This window comes from Leptonychotes weddellii, chromosome 14 (assembly GCF_054177405.1).
Source record: "Leptonychotes weddellii isolate Sample4059 chromosome 14, ASM5417740v2, whole genome shotgun sequence".
Taxonomy (NCBI): domain Eukaryota; kingdom Metazoa; phylum Chordata; class Mammalia; order Carnivora; family Phocidae; genus Leptonychotes; species Leptonychotes weddellii.
Window position 1 is genome coordinate 25,368,864 of NC_138382.1, and position 5,282 is coordinate 25,374,145.

Below are 5,282 nucleotides of genomic sequence, written 5' to 3' on the forward strand. Positions count from 1 at the left end.
CCCACCCCCCACTCCAGCAACCCTGTTTGTTTCCTGCAATTAAGAATTCCTCATATCAGTGAGGTCATATGATACATGTCTTTCTCTGTTTGACTTATTTCACTCAACATAATACCCTCCAGTTCCATCCACGTCCCAACCTCCTCTTCTTATGAGGACACCAGCCAGATTGGATTAAGGCCCACCCTAATAACCTCAATTAATGTAATTACCTCTTTAAAGGTATAGATAGGCTCCAAATACCATCATATCCTGAGGTACTTGTGGGTTAGGACTTCAATATAAGGATTGAGAATGGGGGTGGGGGTACCTGGGTGGCTCAGTCATTAAACGTCTGCCTTCGGCTCAGGTCATGATCCTGGGGTCCTGGGATCAAGCCCCGCATCAGGCTCCCTGCTCTGCGGGAAGCCTGCTTCTCCCTCTCCCATTCCCCCTGCTTGTGTTCCTTCTCTCGCTGTCTCTCTCTGTCAAATAAATAAATAAAATCTTAAAAAAATAAATTAATTAAAAATAAATAAATAAATAAAAAAGAATTGGGAACAGGGGAGGGGGAGAAGAGCACAATTCAGCCCATAACAGAAGAGTAACCAGGAAGGGAACCCTTCCTGGCAGAATAATGACAGAAGAGGAAGATAGTGAGACTGAACATATAACCCCCTCAGCCCCCATTTCACAGAGCTGATGAATGACTGAGCCACCTGCCTTCACTGCCATCCAAGCTGTTGGGTTAGTCTTTATTTAGAGCTAGTTAAACCCAAGGCAGTGTGTCCTCTCTTCCAGGTGAAATTTTTATTTATTTATTTATTTATTTATTTACTTATTTACTTATTTATTTACTTATTTATTTATTTTGCCTGTTTTGTGCATCAGAGTTCTGTCCAGTTCCAGCTACTAAATTGCCAAACCTATGCTGGGAGGTCTATGCAGTAAGAGCTTGCTATGGATTGAATTATGGCTCCCCAAAAGTCATATGTAGAAGCCCCAACCCCCAGTGAGATGGCATTTGGAGATGGGGACTTTGAAAAAACATCAGGTTTAGATCAGGCCATGAGGTTGGGGCCCTCATGATGGGATTAGCACCTTTATTAGAAGAGATGCCAGAGAGCTTGCTCTTGCTCTTTCTCTGCCATCTGAGCACACCCTGAGAGCATGGCTATCTGCAAGCCAGGAAGAGAGTCCTCACTAGAGACCAACCATGCTGGCACCCTGATTTTTAACCCCCAGCCTCCAGAACTGTGAAAAAATCAACTTCTGTCATTTCAGCCACCCTGTCTATAGCCGCCTATAGACTTTGTTATGGCCACCTGAATGGACTAAGACAGGGTGGGAGGACCTGTTACACCAGCCCGGGCCCCTCCCTGCCTCTGCCTCCACAACTGTTCCCTCCCTGACCTCTTCGTCTTCCTGTCTTGCTGCTTCCTCCTTTCCAGATCTCTCCCATTTCACTTGTTTACTATGGCTGCTGCAACAAATTACCACAAATCTGGTAGCTTAAAACAACAGAAATTTATTCCCTCAAGGTTCTGGAGGCCAGAAGTCTGAAATCAAGGTGCCGGCAGGGCCACGTGCTCTCCAGAGGTTCTAGTGGAGACTCTTTCCTGCCTCTTCCAGTTTCTACGGCTCCTTGGCTGTGGCAGCAGCACTCCCATCCCTGCCTACTTCTTCACGTGGCCTTCTTCCCTGTGTCTCTCTGTCTCAAATCTCCCCCCTTTCTCTTGCAAGGAGTCGTTAGATTTGGGCCCACCCTAAATGCAGGATGATCTCATCCTGAGATCTTTAATGTAATCACACGTGCAAAGACTATCTTTCCAAATAAAGTCACATTCACAGGTTCCAAAGGTTAGGACTTGGGCATATCTTGGGGGGTGGGGGGGTACTTTTCTACTCACTACACACACACACACACACACACACACACCGCCAGAGCTCATCTTCCCACCTCCACGCCCCAGCTGTCCTCCTTCCTTTCCCAGGCCTGGATCACAGAACCTTGGGCTGGATTGGAGCCAGATTATTACTGGATCAGACATTGCATCTTGTCCCCACATCAGGACCCTCAGTACCTAGAGAGGACACCTTTTTTAGCCTCCAAGTAGGGACATGAGAGCAGTCTTATAAAGAGCCTCTTTACTGGGAAGGAAATAGTTTACATATTAATATGAGTGTGTTTATACAAAGAATATTTACCCAACTGGCAACGTCACAGTTCTGTAGACAAGTCCTAACAACCAGTTGTGCCTTGTTAAGGATTCATTGATTTGGGGTGGCCCAGATTCCATTGTCACCTACGATATGATCAATGTGGGCCAAGTTCCAAATGCCTTTGGCTGTGTTCAGAGCATGAAGAAGAGGGGGAGAGTTAAATAGCCCACTACACAGAATCCGAAGGCTTTATTCAGATGCCCAAGCACTTTTTCTCCACTGAATAAAACATTCTGTACGCAAAATTGAGCCCAGTCCCCAGCTGGTACCATTCCCAACACCCTGCCGGCCTCCTGGCAGCCTCTCAGCACAGAATCCTCAGGGTCCACCAGGGACCCAGCTCCAGGATTCAAACTCTGCCTCATAGCCAAGAGGATGTCTGTTCCTACAGTGCATTATCAATGAATCCTCGATCACTGTCTCCACTAGAAAACTCCCAGGAGGCAGCCTGTGAATTACGATGTCCTTAGCCTGGGGAAGAAACAGGTACAGCTTGCCCATGTTGTTCAGCTGGGAACTGGGCTCAGACCAGAAGGGCCACTCTCAGCTCAGACACCACTGCTCCAGGCAGTTCTTGCCTTTTCTACAAAACCCCCAGGGAGGCTTTTGAGTCCCTCCACCACTCAGCCCTACTTTTCCTCCATTATAGCCAAAGAAAATTTTTTTCTTTTTCTTTTTCTTTTTTTTTTTTAAGCAAAGGGCTAAAAAGAGCATGTCTATTCTTTCAGGTAGACACCAAAACATTTCCCTCATACAGCATCGTTTCAAATTTGGGAGCTTTAACAAAGGCTTACATTACTGTTAATTCCTTGAGAAAAGTCTGGCAAATTCAGAGTTACCTAGACCTGGGAGCAGTGTCTGATACTCTGGAGACTAGCAGAGGTTTCTTTATCACCTGCTCTGATTCTGCATTGAAAGTGGAGGCTCTTGCCATATGTAGATACCTCCACCCCACCCCACCCCCAACTAAGAAATGAGGCCATTTCACTGTAAATGTGGTGGGCAGTTAGGAGACAATGGAATTGTCCCAAATGTGGATGAGAGATTCACAGGTGGGTTGGTTCATGACTTCGGGTGTTATGGCTTTATGGAAATTTATGTAAAAATGATGAATTGCACACACACATTCCTCTCCACTCCCTCCCAAAACCCTATTAAAGTGACAGAAAAAAGATAAAAAGACATTGATCCACAAGGGCAAAGAGAACATGAAAGGAGTCAGAGCAGACAGAGGGAAGAATGCAACAGTCAGATCTAGTGGTGATTGACTGAGCAGACCAGAGGAGGCAAAAAGCCAGCACTGGGCCAGGAGATATGCATGGGTTCATGCCCAGAGGAAGTCTCAGGAAATAGAAGCATCAGGTGTTTCTCATGGGTAGGGTCCTGGTGGGTGGGTTGAGAATGAAGTCACAGTCCTCTTGCTAACCCCACACAGCATGGGACCACCCCTCCGTCGTCAAGAAGGAGTGTCACTCTTTAAAGATGATAAAGCAGGGAGAGTCCAAGTCCAGGGACCTAGCCCAGGTGTAAATAGCAGGTAGGTTAAAGTCAAGCCCCTTTCCTTACTTGGCTCTGAGCTCTAAAAGTCAGGCTTGGATCCTCCCCTCCACCCCATCCCACAGCAGGAAATTAGAGAGTCCCTCTCTGGGGAAACTGGTTGACCCCAGATACTTGACTATCAATAATGACATTTGGGACTTCCTAACAAAATAGCCAGTTACCCTTCAGGACACTCTAACAAAAGGAAAACCCTTGCATACAATACAGAGTTTCCTGTACTGTTGTAATAGTCACTCTTAAATAGAACTCAAGGGTTAGCAGATATTTGAGGGAAGTCTTTGTAAAGAAAGAGAAAAAAAAAAAACAACTGAAAAATAAGAGAGATAATGTAAAGATCAAGATTTCTTTTTAAAATCTGTAATTCAGGGCACCTGGGTGGCTCAGTTGGTTAAGCGACTGCCTTCTGCTCAGGTCATGATCCTGGAGTCCCGGGATCGAGTCCCGCATCAGGCTCCCTGCTCAGCAGGGAGTCTGCTTCTCCCTCTGACCCTCCCCCCTCTCATGTGCTTTCTCTCTCTCATTTTCTCTCTCAAATAAATAAATAAAATCCTTTTAAAAAATTAAAAAAAAAATAAAATTTGTAATTCATTTTTAAGTAAAGAGAAAAGGAGATATTGCATCCATAAAACAAGATCAAGATGCCATATAAAGAAGAATATACAAAAATAAGAGCATGAATTTTTAAAACTTCATCATGGAAATTGAAAAATAGAATTGAAGAAATACATTTTTAAAAGATTTATTTATTGGAGCGCCTGGGTGGCTCAGTAGGTTAAGCATCTGCCTTCAACTCAGGTCATGATCTCAGGGTCTTGGGATTGAGCCCTGCATCGGGCTCCTCCCTGCTCAACAGGGAATCTGCTTCTCCCTCTCCCTCTGACACTCCTCCCTGCTTGTGCTCTCTCTCTATTTATTTGAGAGAGAGAGTGCACACAGGCAGAGGAGAGGCAGAAGGAGAGGGAGAGAGAGAATCCCCAGCAAACTCCCTGCTGAGTGCAGAGCCAACATGGGGCTCGATCTCACAACCCTGAGATCATGACCTGAGCCAAAATCAAAGAGTAGGACACTTAACCAGCTGAGCCACCCAGCACCCTGAGAAATACATTTTTTAAATGGAAGACATATAAACAAAGAATTGGAAAATAAGAGACCAAATACCAAAAAAATTAGATGGTTAGTCTACCAAATTTGAGAGCTAGACTTTCTTCACTCTGAATGAGGAAAATTATCAGAAAAATAAAATAAGAGAATTTCCCAGAACCAAAGGACATAAGTCTCCTGACCGAAAAATCCTACCAACTATTTAGCACAATAAATGAAACAAACAACAAACAAAACACGTCAGAGCCCACCACCTTAAATTTTCAGAATGTTTGAGAAAGTGAGATGATGCTACTATGTTCTAGAGAGAAAAATGGGGCACCCACAAAAGACCAGGAATCAGAATGGCTTTGGACTTTTCAGAAGCAAGACTAAAGCCAGAAAAGTAATGCCTTCAAAATGATTTCCAATCTAGAATT